Source organism: Podarcis tiliguerta, assembly GCF_965153285.1.
Source record: "Podarcis tiliguerta genome assembly, chromosome: 10".
Classification (NCBI taxonomy): domain Eukaryota; kingdom Metazoa; phylum Chordata; class Lepidosauria; order Squamata; family Lacertidae; genus Podarcis; species Podarcis tiliguerta.
In genome coordinates, this window is record NC_139543.1 from 61320293 (window position 1) to 61341678 (window position 21386).

At 45.1% G+C, this 21386-nt stretch overlaps 1 protein-coding gene across 7 annotated transcripts in view; it reads left to right on the forward strand.

The window, feature by feature from the left end:
* SOX5 (SRY-box transcription factor 5) overlaps positions 1 to 21386 on the forward strand; it is a 1214093-nt gene that overhangs the window by 177729 nt on the left and 1014978 nt on the right. For 4 of the 7 annotated variants that reach the window (XM_083402002.1, XM_083402006.1, XM_083401995.1 and 1 more), the window contains exon 3: positions 15235 to 15308. The gene's annotated coding sequence lies outside the window, so the exon portion shown is untranslated. Of the gene's footprint in view, positions 1 to 4780; positions 4984 to 15228; positions 15309 to 21386 lie in introns of those variants that run through there. The other 3 variants (XM_083401994.1, XM_083402001.1, XM_083402003.1) reach the window with 2 other exon arrangements.

Below are 21386 nucleotides of genomic sequence, written 5' to 3' on the forward strand. Positions count from 1 at the left end.
CCTCATTGTTCTCTGGAACAGGAGGGGTCTGGGCCAGGAGCAGCCAAGGTCTTGGCTAATGACGGGAAGTCTTTAAAGTTTGCGCTGCATTTCATCTTCTCTGTGGGAGTTTTAGGACGCATCCAGTGTTTGATCCCCACCGTGCAACTTTGCTTCTAGTTAATTAACAGATCCCCATTACACTCTCTCATCTGCAAGCGCATGGGAGGCCTATCAGGAGGTAATTCAAGGCCAGTCTGAATGATGGCAGGAATTAGAGAAATCGCTTGTTTCGGGGGGGTTAATGTTCAGGAAGAAAGCCTTCCCCTTTGCCGAGGTCTAATTGAAATGTTGTATTCTGCTGTAACCCATTTGGGGTCTATTATTTTCCCTCCTCCCCCCCTCACTTTCTTGCTGCCCTTTGTGACAACTGGAAAGGTGGTGCTCAGAAGACAGTGAGATTGTCTCCCTCTCTCTCTCTTTCTCTCTGCACATATGTGTTGATTTTTTTGTAAGGACGTGCAGCCAAGCCAGTGGTGAGCATAGTTGACGTTTACGGCCAGGTTAGAAATAAGAGTCATGGTTAAGTGTTGATGAATAAATAAAAAGTTTAAAAATATAAGCAGGCAGAATAGAATCACAGAGCTGGAAGGGACCCGAGGGTCATCAAATTCAACCCCCTGCAATGCAGGAATATGCAGCTGTCCCATTCGAGGATCGAACCTGCAACCTTGGCATTATCAGCACCACACTCTAACCAAGTGAGCTATCCAGCTGCTTCTAAAACATGCCTTCCTCATACTTACAACTTAATGTTGCAACACAGCTATTGCTGATCACTATATGTATCAGCAGTAAGTAAAGGTAAAGGTAAAGGTAAAGGTACCCTGATCATTAGGTCCTGTTGCAGATGACTCTAGGGTTGTGGCACTCATCTTGCTCTATAGGCCGAGGGAGCTGGCGTTTGTCCGCGGACAGCTTCTGGGTCATGTGGCCAGCAGGACTAAGCTGCTTCTGGTGAACCAGAGCAGGGCACGGAAACACTGTTTACCTTCCCACCTGAGTGGTACCTATTTATCTACTTGCACTTTGACGTGCTTTCGAACTGCTAGGTTGGCAGGAGCAGGGACCGAGCAACGGGAGCTCACCCCATCGGGGGGATTCGAACCGCCGACCTTCTGATCAGCAAGCCCTAGGCTCTGTGGTTTAGACCAACATGCATATAGGGTTCAGCCTAACAGCACAATCCTATACATTTATATTCAGAAGTAAACCCAGAAAAGTGTGTATATGATTGTCCTCTTCCCCGCCTTGCTTGCTTATCTCTTCACTTTTTTTTGCTTTAATGGGTTTTGATCAGCGTGTTTCTTCTGCTTTGGGCTGATAGCCACAATAGCTATCTTCTCCCTCCACTGTTGGAGGCAGTATGCCTCTGAATGCCCCTCGCTAGAAATCTCAAGTGTGGAGATTTGCACCCAGGTCCCACTTGCAAGCTTCCCACAGGCATCTGACTGGCCAGGATGCTGAATGTGATGGACCATTGCCCTGATGCAACACAGCTCTTCCTTTGTTCTTACGTACACATTTTAAAATATTTAATGTTTCCGTGTTTGTATTTCAAAATATTTTGTAGTAGCGAGCTGGAAAGAAGGTTGAGTCTTGCAAATTAGGGTGGGATTTCTTCTAACCAGGGTCAAAATGTTCCTCCTTCCCCTGAAACTATGCTAAAATAAGTAGGGGGGGGGAGAGAGAGAATGCAGCACATTTTCAAAAAGATTCCCAAATCCTCCCATGTTCTCACACATCTCCTTTATGTGGGCTGCAGAAGAACCCACCTCTGTGTGTGCAAATTTCACTGCCACCTGTGGGGCTGCGCGGCTAAATCTGGCAAACGGCAGGAGCCCAACCTTGTGCTGACTTTGAGTCTCTCTGAGCTTCCCCTGCTATTTCCGCCCCCTCCAGTTCTTCCCCCTTTCCTCCTTCTCCCCCACCCCACGAGCAATGACCCCCTTTAACTAATGAATTAGGAACCGCTCCTGCAATTGCAATCCTCAGTTCGACACTTGGCATTGAGAAGCAAACCAGGGCTATTTAGCTCAGCGTTAAATGGTCCGCCACATTAACCCCCTGGCACGCTGAGCTATTAGGTTGTTTTACTGTTGTTAAAGTTGCATTTGTTAGGTGGCGTCTCGCTGCCCTTCTTAGCGTTGTGGGAGAGCTTGCTATCTGTGGCATTTATGCCAGCTGCGGGGCGTGCAGGTGAGACCGCCATGTGCCACCCTCCTTTTGAGAGTAGAGCAACTTAAGAGCCCAACTTTTTTGTTGAACCAGGGTGGTAACTGGGGTGTGTGGTCTTCCTATCAAGAGGTGAGCAAGACAGAGCTTGCACATTGCACATGACATCCCTGGCCCACTTCCTTCCTGGTCAGCTGACACACCTGATAGAATTCTCCAACCCAAATGTGTGTTCATTCTTCCTTTAAAAGGCCAGCGGAAATGATCAAGGGGCTGAAGAAACTCCCCTATGAGGAAAGGTCGCAGCAACATGAGGAAAGGTCGCAGCAGTGGCAACATGATAGAAGTTTATAAAGTTGTACACGACACGGAGGAAGTGGACAGAAAAAAAACCTTTACTCAGTCCCCCCCCCCTCTCTCTTGATGATCTTTATTGAATTTTTAGTTACATACTATACATACACAGGGATGCGGGTGGCACTGTGGGTTAAACCACAGAGCCTAGGACTTGCTGATAAGAAGGTCGGTGGTTCGAATCCCTGCAACGGGGTGAGCTCCCATTGCTCAGTCCCTGCTCCTGCCAACCTAGCAGTTTGAAAGCACATCAAAGTGCAAGTAGATAAATAGGTACCGCTCTGGCGGGAAGGTAAACAGCATTTCCGTGTGCTGCTCTGGTTAGCCAGAAGTGGCTTTCTCATGCTGGCCACATGACCCGGAAGCTGTACGCCGGCTCCCTCGGCCAATAAAGCGAGATGAGCGCCGCAACCCCAGAGTTGGTCACGACTGGACTTAATGGTCAGGGGTCCCTTTACTTTTTTATATATACACATACATTATGTTTCATATTTGTTCTTGCTCTTCTGAGCTGACTTACCTCCTTCCTTCTGGCTTTTTTATGTCGTCTTTAAATTTTCGCATTGTCTTTGTCCATTTTATATATAATTGTTCTTCTTCAATTTTTTTCTACAAAATGTCTGTAAACAAGCATAAGATGTCTGTAAACATCTCAGGGTGACGAAACGTATAAAAAAGAATGGGAAAGATTTATGTTATATATAGAGAAGACGATGTGAAACAGGGAAACCAGTAGAACTAAAATAAACCTCCTAACAGGAAAACACAAAAAAATTATTGGATAATAATATCAAAATGAATTAAAAATGCATATTAGGATTATTGTTGAACAATATTTGTAAATGAATATAGACTGACAACAAGAATTGTATATACTCAGTTTCACATAGCACTAGAATTCATGGAAGATTCGGGACAGATAAAAGAAAGTTAATCTTCACACATCATATGGAATTCGCTCCCATAAGACCTGTTCTCCAACATTCTCCATTGAAAATAAGGATGTCCTAGTTAATAATAATAATAAATAATATATATATATATATATATATATATATATATACATTATACATTTAAAAAACTTCCCTATACAGGGCTGCCTTCAAATATCTTCTGAAGGTGGCATAGTTATTTAACCTCCTTGGTTTGGGGGTCGCATAACTCCCTCCAACATTTCTCTGATGAAAATAGGGAAGTCCCACAGAAAAGTGAGACATTCCAGGATTAAATCAGAAACTGGGACGTCTTCGGTAAATCTGGGACTGTCCCTGGAAAATAGGGACACTTGGAGGGTTTGATAAGAGGTAGCGATGGCTGCCAACATAGATGGCTTGAAAAGTGATTTAGAGAAATAAGGGGCCAGTGGCTACTAGGCACAATAGTTCTCTCTTCACTGTCGGAGGCGATTTGGCTTTGAATGCTGGTTAAAGGTAAAGGTAAAGGGACCCCTGACCATTAGGTCCAGTCATGGACGACTCTGGGGTTGCAGTGCTCATCTCGCTTTATTGGCCGAGGGAGCCGGCGTACAGCTTCCGGGTCATTTGGCCAGCATGACTAAGCCGCTTCTGGCGAACCAGAGCAGCGCACAGAAACGCCGTTTACCTTCCCGCCAGAGTGGTACCTATTTATCTACTTGCACTTTGATGTGCCTTCGAACTGCTAGGTGGGCAGGAGCAGGGACCGAGCAATGGGAACTCACCCCATCGCAGGGATTCGAACCGCCAACCTTCTGATCGGCAAGTCCTAGGCTCTGTGTTTTAACCCACAGCACCACCCGCGCTGGTTGCTGGGAATCAAAAGCAGGGAGAGCTCTGTTGTGCTCAGGTCCTGCTTGAGGAGAAGGAATATTTAACATTCCCACTGAAATCACTGTAACATACACAAAGGTGGGAATCTGTGTTTCTGGAAAAGTGTGGTTTGGGCATCATTCATGGTCTGTGAGATCATGAGAAAAGGCAATGGGAAATGGGTCTGCAAGGGCAAAGAGGGTTCTGCCCCACCAAGCTCAGTCTGCCAATCAGGGGGTGGCTCCACCTGCTATTGGCTGTGGCTTCACCTATTGTTGGCTCTGCCTCTGCCTCCTATTGGCCTCCCTGCCTTCTGCCCAACCTGTCACAATGGAGACCAGCCACCACTGAAAATGCTTATGCACGTTCCGACACAACCATTCCGCCGCTGACCAAGTTATTATCCAGAACTCCGTTGCCAGATGACATGGCATGAGCAAATGTAAACAACTAGTTCCCATTCACTTGAAAAGCCAAATTGGGATGGAAGAACACAAAGGAGCCTCAGCTCCAATGATAACGAAGAACACGACTTTGAAGTTGTAGCTAAATTGCATTCTCTCGCCCTTCTGCCGCCGCCTGTGAAAACTCGGCAAAATTGGCCGAGCAGCGATTAGTCCATAATTCTGTATGTTCAAATAGCTTTTGGTTATTACAAAGCAGGAAATTTCAAAAGGCCTTCATTTAAAAACTGGTTGTAGGGCAATTGTGGGAGGGCCTTCATAAGAAAGTAAAATATGTGTTTTATAAGCCTGTTGATACTGAGCCAGGATATTTAAATAAAGCAAGAAAGGGACCGATTCCTCCATCACTCCTCAAGAATCTCTGGTTCACTGGGTCCAGGCTGTGGCTTCAGCCTCCCATGATGCTGGGGCCTCAGTTGTCCTCCAGTGCTGCTGGAATGAGGCATCAATTTTGTCCTTCTGAGAACCTAGAAACCCATAATCCCTGATCCATGCTGATTGGGAATGATGGGAACTTCAGTTTAAAATGCCTGGATTTTCCCAGGTTGGGATAAAGCTCTACTACCCTTAACCCTTCTAGACCCAAGATCTACCTCTAGCTCCTCCTTGTACATTTTATGTTCCTACCAATAAGTTTGTAGATCTGTGATCTTTCTTTCTGCCTCCTCCCATCTCTTGTTTTTCACCTCTTCCTGAAAGATGGTCGCAGTGCTGTTCGCGTGATTCATCTCTCGGTGGGGCAAGTCATGCCCCCCTTGTGGGTCATGGGACCCAGCGGTTCAAGACCAGGGGGCTGGAGAACCCAGTATCCTGCTCTTTTGCAACCATACAGGTTCACTCTATATTAGTGCTCCGTAAATAAATTATGCTTAAAAGGGATGGGGGGGGAGTAACTGTGGAGTTCGTGGCGGGGGGAGTGGGAGATGCATTTCAGCTTCTGGATTCTTCTAAGCGAAGGCTTAGCTCTGAGTAATCAAAATTGCTTTGGTTGGGCGCGGAGGCATTAAAAGCCTTGTCCACTAATTGAGAGAAGCGGCTCCGGCGATGCAGCCTTGCCCTCTCGTTAGGCGAACTCGCAAGTTCTATTTGTCATCATTGCTTGCCCGTCTTAATCTAACAGTACTGCTGGTGCAAATTAATGGTAATTTGTTATGACACACTGTGTCCTTCGAGTGGAACAACAATATGGAACTAATACCGCTCCTCTCATAGCCCCTTGCCAGCTCCCTCCATCTCTCCCCACCCCGGATCTCGCCCACTGCTGAAGACATCATCCTGACTTAGCCTTCAAGCTGCTCTCTGCTAAAAGGGGTGTCAGGATATGTTATAGCTTGACTGACAGAGACTACCCAGTGCACTTCCACTGACACGTTCTAAAGGGATGCGCAGCTAACTCTAGGGCTAGTCTTTTCCAAGCACCTCATTGCTATTTCTAATATAGATATAGGGGCTTTTCCCCCAGCTGGAACGGTGTTCTGGCACCTCTCAGCTCGGCCCCCGAAGTGGGGGGAGAGACCTGACCAGCCTCTGGAAAGTCCTGCTGTGCCTCCGGCTCATGAGGAGACCCTCCCCACAGCTGGAAGGGGACATCCTCTACAGCAGTGGTGGCCAAACTTGGCCCTCCAGCTGTTTTTGGACTACAACTCCCATCATCCCTAGCTAACAGGACCAGTGGTCAGGGGTGATGGGAATTGTAGTCCCAAAACAGCTGGAGGGCCAAGTTTGGCCACCACTGCTCTACAGGCTCTGGAGAGTGAGGGTCTCATCATGAGCCAGGGCTTTGTTGAGGCTCTTCAACCTCACAGGCAAAGCCGCACCTTAGCTGAGCAAGTTCCAGTGATGCTCCAGCTCACATGATCTGGAGAGGCGAGGGGGTGGGGGGCTTGTTAAGCTGTCAGATATGGAGAGGAAGGCTCCCCGCACCTCAGCTGAGCAGCATCAACAAGCCTCAGGCTGGCGAGGAGACACCCCCCCCAAGCCTGCTGAGATCCTCTGGGATGGGTGTTGTGAGGGAGGTGAATTCTGAGACCTTTTTGTCTAGGTAAAAAAAGCACCGAAAACAGATAGAGATACAGTGGTACCTCGGGTTACATACGCTTCAGGTTACATACGCTTCAGGTTACAGACTCCGCTAACCCAGAAATAGTGCTTCAGGTTAAGAACTTTGCTTCAGGATGAGAACAGAAATCGTGCAGCGGCAGCACAGCAGCTGCAGGAGGCCCCATTAGCTAAAGTGGTGCTTCAGGTTAAGAACAGTTTCAGGTTAAGTATGGACCTCCAGAACGAATTAAGCACTTAACCTGAGGCACCACTGTACACAGGTACAGATGTGGGCATTTGTGCACAGTTTCCATATCTGCCTTGCAGTTGCCCTCATGCAGTCCATACACCTGACAGGTTTCCAGAACTCACCTAGTATTTGCAGATCATGGTGGTCCATACACACGCAGAGGGCTTCTGTAGACGCACCTGGAGAGAATCCCATATATTTTAATTGCAGGACGGTTCCGTACATTGATGGCCTCAAGCCAATGCAGAGCAAAGCACAGCTACTATGGCGTCAGATTGCAGCTTTTTGGGTGGGTGCGGGGTTACTAGAATAGCTATTGTCATAACCATGGGGGCTGGGTCCAAGGAGCTGCGCTTCTGGAATACATTGTGTAAATTAAGTACATTTGCATAAATGTTTGTAATTTGCAGACTTGGCAGTAGAACTGGATGGATCACTAGTTCTCGTCTGTGTCTCTTTTCCATATTTTCACCCATAAGTCTGTTTCATCTTGTTTCCTCATTAAACTCTCTCTCTCTCTCTCTCTCTCTCTCTCTCTCTCTCTCTCTCTCCCCCTCCATATATTACACACAAACACACAAATGCTGATAAATACATGTTTTAAAACATACATTTTCCCCAAATACACACTTTTAAAAGAGCTCTCCTGGGGCTTTTTGAGTGAATAACTGTCACAGTATTTGGAGAAGTGTGAAATCCAACAATAGTGAAATCCACAAATTATTCTGGGAGGTACAGCTCTGGCCTGCTCGTATTGGAATGGACAAATAACAAATTCCTCAAACATCCCTCCTTGGCAGTCCATATTTTAGAAATTTCTGCTTTTTAATTGCCACTTTCCTTAGCCTAGATTGTCTATAATAATAACATCTGTATCTTACTTTTAAGTATCTGGAGGGAGTGCTCTCCACCTTTGCAGTACGGTAAGCCAGTATTAGCCACCTCCATGTTACATATGGAGGTACCGAAACTGAATGCTTTGCCCAATGAGTTCATGGCAGAGGCAGTATTTGAACCAGGGGCTTCCTGATTCACAGCTCAGTCTTTTAGCCACTATGTTCTTATCTATGTTAAGTGCTCTACCATGAGCCCTACTGTTAGGTTGTGGGTGGACATATCAGACGGCACAGCGATTCTTCAAACAGCTCTTGTTTATTCACAGGCCCAGAACAGAACTGGGCTGAAGGGTTCAGCCAACCTGCTTATATAGAGCTCAACTACAAGATAACAGTAACAACTTTCTGTAACTATGCAATCACTGAACGTCACTTTCAATTCCTTATTTGCATATGTGGACCTGAGTGAAAACTATCTACAGTATCCCCCTGCTGGCCCAGGGTGAGAACTTCAGTACATAACACCTACCATTCCATCAATCCTTGCTTCCTGTCTCCATCGGAACCCTTTGTGCCATCATTTAACCCCTGATATGGTGTTGCCTTTGCTCCAATTTGCAATTATTGCTTTAGTTGAGCTTCCTGCATTGCAGTGGGGTTGGACTAGATGACCCCCAGGATCCTTTCCGACTCTACAGTTTGTGGTTCTATTATTCTATGTTTGACTTGGTTCTGCTAACGTTCACCTGGCGGTTGGCCTCTGCTCCTCCCAGGCGCCTCCGCTCTAAACTCCCTTTATACCGAGACAGCCTGACTGATGAAGGTATCACAACTCTCTCCCGACACCTCTGTGATTATTTCAGAGCACCTGAACTTTGCTGAACTTGGGTAAACACATCTTTAATTTATATTGCATGCAATTATTTTTTTATTACAGCTGGAGTGCTAAGTGTAATCAGGTGGCTATTGTATAATTTAAACTCCAGGTGATTTTTATTTAATAATAATAGCTTGCGTTCCTATAGAGCCTCGCATCCCCAAAGGGATCTCCACAGCACTTTGCCAACTTAACAATCAAAGACGTAAAAAGTAAAACACTGATTATAATTAACACAATCTAAGTAAGCCGGGGCCTGTTCCTGCTGCTGCTGTTTATATTCAAAGGGATGCCACTGAATTTAATGGCAGAAGAGCTGGGCTGATGCAATTTTACCATCTTGGGGGTGTGCAGAAAACCCCAACATCCCCCACCCCATTTTGCTTCTCTAATGTGTTCTTTGTGAGGAAGAACCTCACATTTTACATCTACATTTTGCCATAGATTAACTTTGGACTATTTCAGCTTTGCCCAATGTATAGTGGGGAACTTGCGACCCTCCAGCTAGTATTGTTGGACTACAGCTCCCATCAGCCGCAGCCGGCACGGCCGATGGTCAAGGGTGATGGGAGATGGAGTCCAATGACATTCAGAGGGCCACAGGTTTCTCCGCCCCAGCTGTAAAAGGTTTTTCACCAATTCCTGGGCAAATCATGATGGTGGTGAGAGGCAGAGCACATACATAGCATGCTTTGCCTTGCCTGCCACCACACACTGATGTATTCTCTTGGTCCTGGGAAGCTGTTTGTTTATTTACTATCCTTTAATTTTTAAAGGGGCCCTGATCATGTAAAGATTTCTGCAGGTAGAACTCAAATGCAATGAGGGATCTTGGGTGAAACATGAAGTAGGTGCCCTCCTTGTAACATGATATATGGAATTATTGTTTGGGGGTGATGGTGGTTGCTTATTTTAATTGTGTTGTGTTTTAATATGCTGTAATCTGCCCTGGTTAAGAAATATTTCTCTTCTCCTTCTTCTCATAATATTTTAATTATAAAACTGTCATACCTCATGTTACGTTTGCTTCAGGTTGAGCATTTTCAGGTTGCGTCACGCAGCGACCCGGAAGTACCGGAAAGGGTTACTTCTGGGTTTCACCGCTCGCGTGTGCGCAGACATGCAAAATGATGTCACGCAGCAACTTCTGTGTATGGAAGTGGAGGCATTAGTTTGTCCTGCATGTTAGGCATCAGACTGTCTTGTGCCTTAGAAACTAAGGGTGGGGGGAAGAAATTTAGTTTGCATTTAAAAGCCAAGCTGCCCAACTTTTCAAAACAGTAAGAGAAACAAAATATTGCCATCCTGCAAAATTCGTACTTCCCCAAATTTTGCAGCACAGTTTTCCAGCCAAGTAATGTGTACAAAAAGACATATACTCTGGTAAAGTCTGCACAAAATGCATACATCAGTGAAAACAACATACAGTAATGCATTATTTCAGGGGGAAAGGCTTTGCAAAAATGCATGCATTAGACCAAATTGCACAAAAACAGGAGGCATATATCAGGAGGAATTTGTACTGAATTTGTAAATTTTTATGAGGACTTCAGAAATACTGCAGATGGATGTAGAAATCAGTTAAAGATTGGGAAAGACTGAGAAACTGAGAGAAATTGAAATTGACAGCTGCACCCATCGCTAGTGAAAAATGAATGTGAGATGTGAAGCTTCAGGGAACCAGGCAAAGGGCCTTCTCGGTAGTGGCGCCCTCCATGTGGAACGCCCTCCCGTCAGATGTCAAACAGATAAACAACTATTTGACTCTTAGAAGGCATTTGAAGGCAGCCCTGTTCAGGGAAGATTTTAATGGTTGATGATTTATTGTGTTGTTAATATTTTGTTGGGAGTTGCCCAGAGTGGGGTAAACCAATCAGATGGGTGGCATGTTGTTGTTGTTGTCAACTGAGCCTTCATTAATTCTCAGATTGTGTTGCTTCATGTTCCACACTATGCATCCCCAAACCAAGCCTGTATGGAAGAAGAAGAGTTTGGATTTGATATCCCGCCTTTCACTCCCTTTAAGGAGTCTCAAAGCGGCTAACATTCTCCTTTCCCTTCCTCCCCCACAACAAACACCCTGTGAGGTGAGTGGGGCTGAGAGACTTCAGAGAAGTGTGACTGGCCCAAGGTCACCCAGCAGCTGCATGTGGAGGAGCGGGGAATCGAACCTGGTTCACCAGATTACGACTCCACCGCTCTTAACCACTACACCACACTACACCAGCCGTCAATTTCAACCCATGAATCCCAAGCAAAGTTTGGGCAGCATCTCTTCATAGATGTCAAACATTTTCATATCCATCCTGTTCAGTTAAATAAATTAAATAAATAAATAAATAAATAAATAAATAAATAGACCCAGCAAAATCAGTACCCTAAGAAGGTAATGAGGGGTATTGTTTTTCAAGCAGGCCAAATAATTTAATCATAAATTTGCATATGAGGCTGCATCCACCTTGCCATTTAATCCAGACTGACCTTGTCTGGGGGAAACCTGTTTGTAAGTAAAAAACCAAAACCAAAAAGACTGATGTCGGTGTGATATCTCAACCACTTGCTTAAAACTTAAGCCGCTCTCTGGAAGGGGCCTAATTTCAAATGTAGGACTCTTTGTTTTAAGACTGCATAAGTGCTTTTCAGAACAGCAGTCTGAAGTCAGACGGCATGGGTTATGGATCAGAGCTATCTACGTGATAGATCTGACATGAATTATGGAATCAAGTGCCATGGTTCAGGAAGTTTCGCTCCAGACCACTGTGCATTATTTCACAGCAAGCAAAACACATTCAGAAAGAAAAGGTGGCGCTTCTTTGCTGATGGGACTGTGATTCAAGCCTGTCTCTAGAGGGCAGGCAAATATAAGATAGGCATATAAGGTAGCAAGTGAATTTCCTGAACAGAGCCAGATCTCTGTAATTGCATATCAGATGTAAGTGAGTTTGTCAACTCCCAGAGTCCTGAATTACTTCACAAGGCAGTGAGGAGAAGGACCATACGCTGATCTGAGAGGGAGGAGGAAGCAATAGATTGTGTGTGGAGAATTTGTAACGGTATACCAGGGAGATCGCCCCTTAAAATGATAGAGTTGAATCCAGATTAAGTTAATTGAATTCGTTCCCGTTGAAACACATAGAACTTCAGTTAAGTCAGGACTAACTTGTCCCGTTAGTTTCAAGTGTGCAATTTAGGATGCAATGAGTCATCGGTAATCACTAAAAGCAATCCTCTTATTTATGTTTTTGCAAGTTCTTTGTTCTAAATTGGCTGCAGTTCATTTCTGGGCCCAGACTAGTGCTTAAACCCCTAAACTACAGTGGTACCTCAGGTTAAGAACTTAATTCGTTCCGGAGGTCCGTCCTTAACCTGAAACTGTTCTTAACCTGAAGCACCACTTTAGCTAATGGGGCCTCCCGCTGCCACCGTGCCGCTGCCACACGATTTCTGTTCTCCTCCTGAAGCAAAGTTCTTAACCCGAGGTACTATTTCCGGCTTGGCGGAGTCTGTAACCTGAAGCGTATGTAACCTGAAGCGTATGTAACCTGAGGTACCACTGTACTTTATCCCCAAGTATCTGAGAGATTGCATCCCTATAGGCCCTCCCCCCAGGTGTTAAGATCAACAGAAGGGGCACTCTGGGTAGTTCCACCAACCTCAGAAATATGGAGGTGACCCAGGAGAGGGCATTCTCTGAGGCAACTCCTCAGTTGTGTATTTCTTTTCCTACAGAGGTACATTTGGCACCTTTACCAACTAGCTTTCAGCAAATGCTGAAGATGTGTCTCTTGGCTTTGACACTGTGTGTTTTTAGAACTCACCCTATTCCCACGACTCTGGTTTGTTTAACTGCTTTTAATTCTGGATGTAAAACCCTGGCAAGAGAGAGGTCCTGGTTCCTGCGCCAGAGAAATGGATCAGTTGTCTGTTCTAAATGGGGTTGCACTCAGGAGTGGGTTCATGGCCTGAGGCTGCTTTTGGACTCATCTTTGTCACTCGGTGGTTGCAAGGACAAGCAGTCCCTTTTCCCAGCTTCAGGAGATCAGGCAGTTACAGGTATTCCTGGACCATGATAGCTTGGCCACTGTGGTCTTAGTACCCCCAAGACTGGATTACTGCAATATGTGTTCATCAACACCAAAGACTGATACAACAGGTCCATTCCTATATAGTATCAAACAAGACCACGAGCACCTTAAATCTCTGGAGAAGATGGAGTTCAGCAACATGGATCTCTTTTCACTGAGAACAAGTCCAGAGCTGCAAACGTTAACCTAAATGTGTGGAGGAACCCACAGTCCAGTCACCTTCCACTCATTCAGCATAACACATGAAAACTACTCCTGTGCTTTCATTTTTTTAAAAAGAAAACTGATTTGATTTTATAAAGCAAAGGGGAAATATATCCAATGACAGTAACGGCGACAATGCATTAGGAGAAAGCAACATTTCAGGAAAGGAAAGAGGCTCTATCTCTTCTTTGTTTACGAAAGCGTGACACTGTTGAAAAGAAGCTGCTAGTTTCACACTGTCATCCGCAAAACTCATGATGTGCCTACAAGCAAAGTGCAAAGAATGTCTCATTTGTTCACCCAAGGGGGGAAAAAAAAGTAATGCATGGTCTGTGGTGTATAAATGGCTTTGGGTTTAACTCTTTGGTAGTTTTGTTCCCATCCTTGCAATCTCTAGAGGCGAGAACGAAAAAACCCACCAGCGTGGATAATACAGTCAGATGGGATGCAGGTCCTCTCTGCTTATTTTTCGTTTTTTGTTTCGCCTTCCCATAAAGAGTTTACAGCAGTTTAACATTATGCTGTACTATCAGCCGCTGATTTGTGTGCCTGCTGAAAGATCTCTCACCTTTCAGGCTTGCTTTGCTCAGCCCCACTTTAATCAGCTGGCAGAGCCATTTTATGCCAATGTTGCCAGTTTCTCAACTGGGAATGCATGAGTCAGGGTGCTTTCAGGGTGCCCCATCAAACACTCTCTGTGCTCAGCCAGCCCCCATCTGGCTGCCTTTTTTTAACAGCCAGTCCCGGGGGTGGATCTGCATGTCTGCTTCCTCTTCCTTTGCCTCAGGGTTGCCACTTAGCAGGAGGAGGATGGGGACAAAACTAGACTGAGTTGAGACTGCCTGTCATTGGCTCTTCTACCCTATCAGCCACACGGTAGAGAAACATGCAGTTGGGAGATGCTAAATTGTCCTGCATCTGTAGCTTATCTTCCTGTGGTCTGTTGCCTCCCTTTCTTCCCAGCTGGATTCCAGCATCAGGAATGAAACTTGTCAGCAAGGCAATGGAAGAATTTGTTGGACCTTACATTTCTTGGCAGAGTTTTGAGTTCCAACAGATACTGGGTAATTGATGTCTCCCATGGTTACTATAGCTCACCTTTTTGAACATTTGGAAAGCTGCTGTAGGAAGGCAGAGGGCCTTCTCAATAGTGGCGCCTGTCCTGTGGAACTCCCTCCCATCAGATGTCAAGGAAATAACCAACTATCTGACTTTTAGAAGACATTTGAAGGCAGCCATGTTTAGGGAGGCTTTTAATGCTTGATGTTTTATTCTATTTTTAATATTTTGTTGGAAGCCGCTCAGAGTGGCTGGGGAAACCCAGCAAGATGGGCAGGGTATAAATAAGTTGTTGTTGTTGTTGTTGTTGTTGTCGTTGTCGTTGTCGTCGCCATCCAATTCTTCAGTCTAGCTTGGAGGTCTATAGCAGACATCCACAGTAAGGTCTCTGTCATTTCCCTCTCCTAAATTTTTTACCCATATGTTCTCAGGTCATGGATGTCTTCACAAGTGTACACATCCTTTGCATATAATACTACTATTGTGAAATTGCTTTGAGGTGCTTTTACAGGAAGTGATTCATAAATGGAAACAATAATAATAACACTGGAGAGGCACAAGAGCCCTGTCCTCTCTCGCATCTGGCCACTCTTGCTGAAGCTGATGTGCATGAGCACAGAGGGATGGAGAACCGTGCATCAAATATTCTGCCTCCCTCTCCGCTTTGTGCCTCCCTAGATCAACAGTCCTTAATAAGTCTTTAGTGTGTGCCTTTGTAAGGCGTTCATTCATTTTGTTTTCATAGAACAATTGACCATTTAACTCATGGGTAGGCAAGCTAAGGCCAGGGGGCCGGATCTGGCCCAATCGCCTTCTCAATCCAGCCCGCAGATGGTTCGGGAATTAGTGTGTTTTTACATGAGTAGAATGTGTCCTTTTATTTAAAATGCATCTCTGGGTTATTTGTGGGGCATAGAAATTTGTTCACCCCCCCTCCAAAATATAGTCCAGTCCCCCACAAGGTCTGAGGGACAGTGGACCGGCCCCCTGCTAAAAAAGTTTGCTGACCCCTGATTTAACTGGTAACATGGTGTCTCTTCCCCCTCTTTCTTCTTCAGTTTCAGAAGCAAATGAGGATATAAAAGACAGGAGTGGTGGAGTGGTTAAGAGACAGTGGTCAAGCTGGGAAGCTCAACAGGTAAGTCTTGGATTTTCTACTTTCAGAAATGTACTTTAGATTAAAACTAGGCTTGGGCCTAGTGGGAAAACCCCAAATATTGGAGCACCTATCTCTTCAAGAAGAAAAACCCAGCCATTTTAAATTCCATGTGCCTTATTGAAAACAGCCCATTGCTTAACAGTGAAAATGAGAAGGTGGGAGTAGATGGTCAATGGAACAAGAATGAACCAGGCAAGTGGAAATTATAGATGTGAGATTAGGTTCCATTCTGCATGTTTTGAATGTAAGCTGTTACACAAGGAAGTCACAAAGGTTCGGGGCTTGATCTTGTGCAATCCTTTGTTGAAATCTTGTTGTCCGTGTTTGGTTATGTGGCTCATGGGAACGTTTTTCTTTCCTTCCGTGGTACAGATTTACTCTGAACTTCTTATAAGCACACACAAAAAAGGATGTTTATTAAAGGCTGAAAATGTATGCTTTGACTTCATTGACTTTCAGTTCAAGACTTTAGCATGCTTTTGGATCAGTTGCTTCCTTCATGCGTTGGCTGGATGTAAAAACAACTATAGGAGGAACTCAGTTGGCTATAATGTAGAAGAGAAATGACCTCTATTGCACCTGTGCTACCTCATTCAGATTTCCACACATCAGTCTTGTTTTTAGTTGTCATGAGTATATATACTACGTTTGCTTAGCTCATGGTTCCTGAAATATGGAACATAATCTACCAAGTCTGGTCTTCAGATGCACCAAGAGATGCCTGATTTGTCTCCTGAAGCTGAGGTTCCCAGGAAATATAGAGAAACAGGGTCCTCTCAGGCTGGCTGATGGCGCAGGTTCCCTGGCTTGGTCTTCGTCACTTCTGCCTTCTGTCCAGGGCACATGGGCCCTTCTTAAGCAGCTGCAGGGGAGATGGGGTAGAGGGTACCCAAGCATTTTCTCAGACCATGGATGGTTCCATCAGGAGTTGACAGTGTGCAGTTTTTAGGGGACTCTGGTCCATGAAAGCTTGTGCCGCATTAAATTTGATAGTTTCTTGAGACTGAGGTGCCACAAGACTCTTTGTTCTCCTTGTTTTTACACCGGAGGGAAGGGAGTAAGCTGTTTTGTGTGGCTGGTGGCACACAAGGAGGCAGGCAATCGAGTCTAGCAGGCACCCTTTTCAAAATGCATCGGACAATGGTGCGAATGCCCATGAAAGCCATTTCCCAATGATAATTGAAATCTTAGCCATTTCAGAATGATTTGCCCATCAATTCTGTTTGTTTCACTGTCTGTGCCTGTGCGTGCAAATTGTGGAGAACGCTCTCAAACGTATATAATTTTCATATAATCCTGTACATCTGCAATTTAGCTTCTAATTTGTTTCTTTGTAGTATTAAGCAGAGACAGTGGTTTATTTTTTAATGACATAAAAAAAGGTTTTCTCTCCAGGGGTTCTGACCCGTGTGGCAGAAAGAGCTTGTGTTTCTTTTTCATCATCAAGACAAAGACTGAATTCTTTCTTTTTGTTAAAAAAAAAATGAAGTGATTAAAGAGAAGAATGTTTCCCCTGAGATAAGATACATTCTTTGTTTTTTCTTCTTCCTTGTTTTCTTTCTCTCATCTGTATGTCATTTCTCTTTGTCCTCCCACCCCACCCCCAGTGTGGACGCCTCCATTTTAGGATGCTTACCACCGTGGTTATAAATATAGGAGTAACATATTGAGATCAGGATCAGGACACATAGAATTAGTCATATTATTCTGTTTGCCATATAAAGACTCAGGAACTCAGAAAGAGAACAAAATCTAAGACAGGAATACAATGTTATGCCATCAGCATGGCTAGAGCTGGGATGGATAAATTGTAGCCTTCCAGATGTTGTTGGCTACAACTCCCATCATTCCTGACCATTGACCATGCTGGTTCAGGCTTTGGGCCAACTGGAAATATTTTGCTGAATGAGTTGAAGGACAATATAGTGTGTGTCCTCCCAGTTCATCCGTTTCTCATACAGAACCCTTATGTTTGTATAAGAAAGGACTATCTAACATAGATCTTTGCTGGAGATGTGATATGGACAATGCTTCTTTGAAACATATGCTTCTACTGTGTCCCACACTTGCTAAGTTTTGGGAGAAAGTGATGGACTATAGAAACAAGACACTATGGGAAAACTTAAGATTTTCAGAGGTGAATATGCTCTTGAACTATATACCCATTATATGGAAATTGACAGCAGCGCGGCGAAAACGGATTCTACACACCCTAATGGTGGCCAGGAGACTGATACTGATGAATAGGAAGAATAGAGATACGATTTTTCTTAATCAATGGCTTGACAAATTGACAATATTGGCAACACATATGAATGGGCAGCTTATCGACACAAACTTTCTTTGGATAAATACACTGATATTTGGAATGAGGAGTGGCGCTGCGGGTTAAAGCCTCAGCGCCTAGGACTTGCCGATCAAAAGGTCGGCGGTTCGAATCCCCGCGGCGGGGTGCGCTCCCGTTGCTCAGTCCCAGCGCCTGCCAACCTAGCAGTTTGAAAGCACCCTCGGGTGCAAGTAGATAAATAGGGACCGCTTACCAGCGGGAAGGTAAACGGTGTTCCGTGTGCTGCGCTGGCTCGCCAGATGCAGCTTGTCACTCTGGCCATGTGACCCGGAAGTGTCTGCAGACAGCGCTGGCTCCCGGCCTATAGAGTGAGATGAGCGCACAACCCTAGAGTCTGGCAAGACTGGCCCATACGGGCAGGGGTACCTTTACCTTTACCTTTATTAGGTTATTGACTTAATAAGGATAAGAATATACACATCTGAGGTCCAGTGCCGAGGGCCTTCTGGCGGTTCCCTCACTGAGAGAAGTGAAGTTACAGGGAACCAGGCAGAGGGCCTTCTCGGTGGTGATGCCCGCCCTGTGGAACACCCTCCCATCAGATGTCAAAGGAAGAAATAAATACCAGACTTTTAGAAGACATCTGAAGGCAGCCCTGAAGGACTATTGTATTTTAATATTTTGTTGGAAGCCACCCAGAGTGGCTGGAGAAACCCAGCCAGATGGGGTATAAATAATAAATAATAATTTTTTTAATTTTTTTTAATTATTATTGTATGGTAGTGTAACAGTACTTTTTCTTTTTCGTCCTCACTCACTTTATCTCTTTCTTTATGCCCCTCGCTCTCTCTTTTTCTAATAAAATATTAATAGACAGAAGCCAACTGGAGTGGCAGTTAGATCTTACTTCAGCCCTGGCAACAGCATTGTGTCCTCCACTACGACCAAGGGCTCCAGACTAGTTAGGGAAACCAGGCAATGTGGCACACACTGCTCTAACTGAAGGATATAGCTGGGACAGAAGCATACAGCTGGGACTCGGGAGCAGCAGCAAAGGGCCCTACCTTGCTGCCCTCCAGTATTTGCCACCTGATGCAGTTGCCTTGCTGTCTAACGGTAGGGCTGGCCTCCTGGAGCTGATGGGAGTTGCAAGTCCAGCAAGATCTGAAGGTCCACAAGTTCTTTGTCCTAAGCTGGAGTCATCAAGGCCATGGAGCAGATACTGCACCTCCCAAGTGTGTTGCACCCTTAACCATCCATGGACCAAACTAAGGCATCTTCGGAGGGGATACTTTAGTTATGAGGGCACCACCTGCCTTCCATAGTTGATATCAAGGGGGCAGATGGTACAGCTGTTGCACGTGTTCAGATGTGGATGCACAGACACACATGGGGCCTTGGCAATATAATATAAAAACCCTCCAACTATCCACCCATCTGTTGTTAACATCCCTCCAGCATTGGCATCCACCAACATTTCCTTGCTAGCAACATAAGATACAGTTTCAGTGGCTCGTGACTAGTTCTTGTGTTCAGACGGAGCCTCGTCTCAGAAGAGATTGCCCTATTGCTCATCCTTCTCTTGCCCGTCTCATGGGATCATGGCAACAGGCAAGGAAACATTTGCTTGCATTCTTGTTTTTTGTGCTTACTTGCTGTAGCATTCCGAATCTCTTGGACAACATATTCACATCAGTGAGTTATCTTTCATTTTATTTTTTTCACCGGCTTCAGCTCTAGAAATTTTTGTAGTGGAGCCATATCAATGCTTGTTGCATCAAAAGTAGAGGATTACCACTGCTGAACACTCTGTGTCAAGATGTTGTTGTGAGGATCAGAAGCAGCTGGTGCCTAGCGGATGATAGTTTTATCCACTTTAAGCCCTACCAAGGGTTTACCATATGGCTAGGCCTATGCTATAGCATACTTTGCATAATGGTTAATCCAACCTTTCCTTCTGCCCCCTGCCCCTTTTTGCAGCAAGAAATACATTGCTCCTTTATCTCTGAAGTAGACCAGCCTAAATTTCTCCTCCTTCCTTAACTCTTAAACCTCACATTCTGCTCCTCATAGGAAGGGCTCCAGGGGTCATCCAGTCCAGCCCCCTGCAACCCAGGAATCTCAGCTATAGCATCCATGACAGATGACCATCCAACCTCCGATTAAAAACCTCCAAGGAAGGAGAGTCTACAACCTCCCAAGGGAGACTGTTCCACTGCCGAACAGTTCTTACTGTCAGAAAGTTTTTCTGTATGTTTGGTCAGAATCTCTTGAAGCCATTGGTTCGAGTCCTACCCTCCAGCGCAGGAGGAAACAGGCTTGCGCTCCTCTTCCTCCTTGATTTTTGAGAGGGAGGATGATTCCTCCACTTCTCTTTGCTAGATCAGTCCAATGATCCATCTGTCACGGCTAAAAATTGGCCGCTGTTTCTTTAATGCTAAAAGAACTGAGTCAGCATGAGTCAGCGGCCTACAATGACTCATGCAACCTTTCACCAAATTGTACCCATATATATAGAGTGGTCAATGTTAGTGTTGGGTATGGGTTGGTTGGATGGTAGAAAGCTGGTTGCGTTTGGTGTGTGTAAAAGCTGTCGGTCGTGGTTGGAGAAGAAGACATTTTAAAAATAAAAGCAGCAATAGTCTGCAAGAATGCTCTTTCTCAAAGACTCTTTTGTGCCAACTAAGGCCTGAGGACTAGGCAAAGGAGTAAAAAGGAGGTCAGAACCTTTTCTTTTCCAAACACTGTCACCATCTAGCCTGGGATCCTGTTCTCACAGTGGCCAAACAGATGCCCTGGGAAACCCTCATGCAGGGCACAGCCACAAGAGCTTGCTCCTTTCCTGTGCTCTCCAGCAACTAGTATTCAGAAACATCACTGCCTCCAACCATGGAGGCAGGCGTGGCTACCAGGCTTAGTAGCCATTGATGAGTTGTGTTGTATTTCCAGAGAGGCAGGAATTCACAGGCCGCATGCACACAAAATATGCCACCACACTTAATGACTGTGTCAGTGCTGGATAGGATATCTTCTTCTTCTTTGGCGATCACTCATAGCTGAGTAAGATTGTCTTCCATAAACACGGTTTCAACAATGAGTCCGTAATTGACTGTGGAGGCCAATTCTGGATCCCCACGCCCTTCCACAGTGGGGATATTGGTTTCTGAGCGGGAGTTGATCACGGTGTGGCGTTGCCAAACGTGCCTTCCTCGTAGCACATTTCTCCCTTGCGTTCTGAATTCAAGTGTCTTCAATTCAAAAGTCCATGAAACCTTTGGTAAAGGCTGTTCTCCAACTGGAGCGCTCGCAGGCCAGTGTTTCCCAATTTTCGCTGTTTTAACTACATTTTTTTAGATTTGCCTTGAGACAGTCTTTAAACCTCTTTTGTTGACCACCAGCATTACGCTTTCCATTTTTAAATTTGTAATAGAGTAGTTGCCTTGGAAGATGATAATCGGGCAACCGCACAACATGACCATTCCAACGAAGTTGATGTTGAAGAATCATTGCTTCAACACTCGTGATCTTTGCTTCTTCCAGTACACTGATATTAGTTTGCCTGTCTTCCCAAGTGATGTGTAAAAATTTTCAGAGACACCGTTGATGGAATCTTTCGAGGAGTTGGAGATGGCGTTTATAAGTGGCCCATGTTTCACAAGCATACAGTAAGGTTGGTAGTACAATAGTTTTCCTATACAGGGCTGCCATCAGAAGTCTTCTAAAGGCTGTATCTCCTTGGCTCAGGATTCGCATTACTCCATAAATCACCA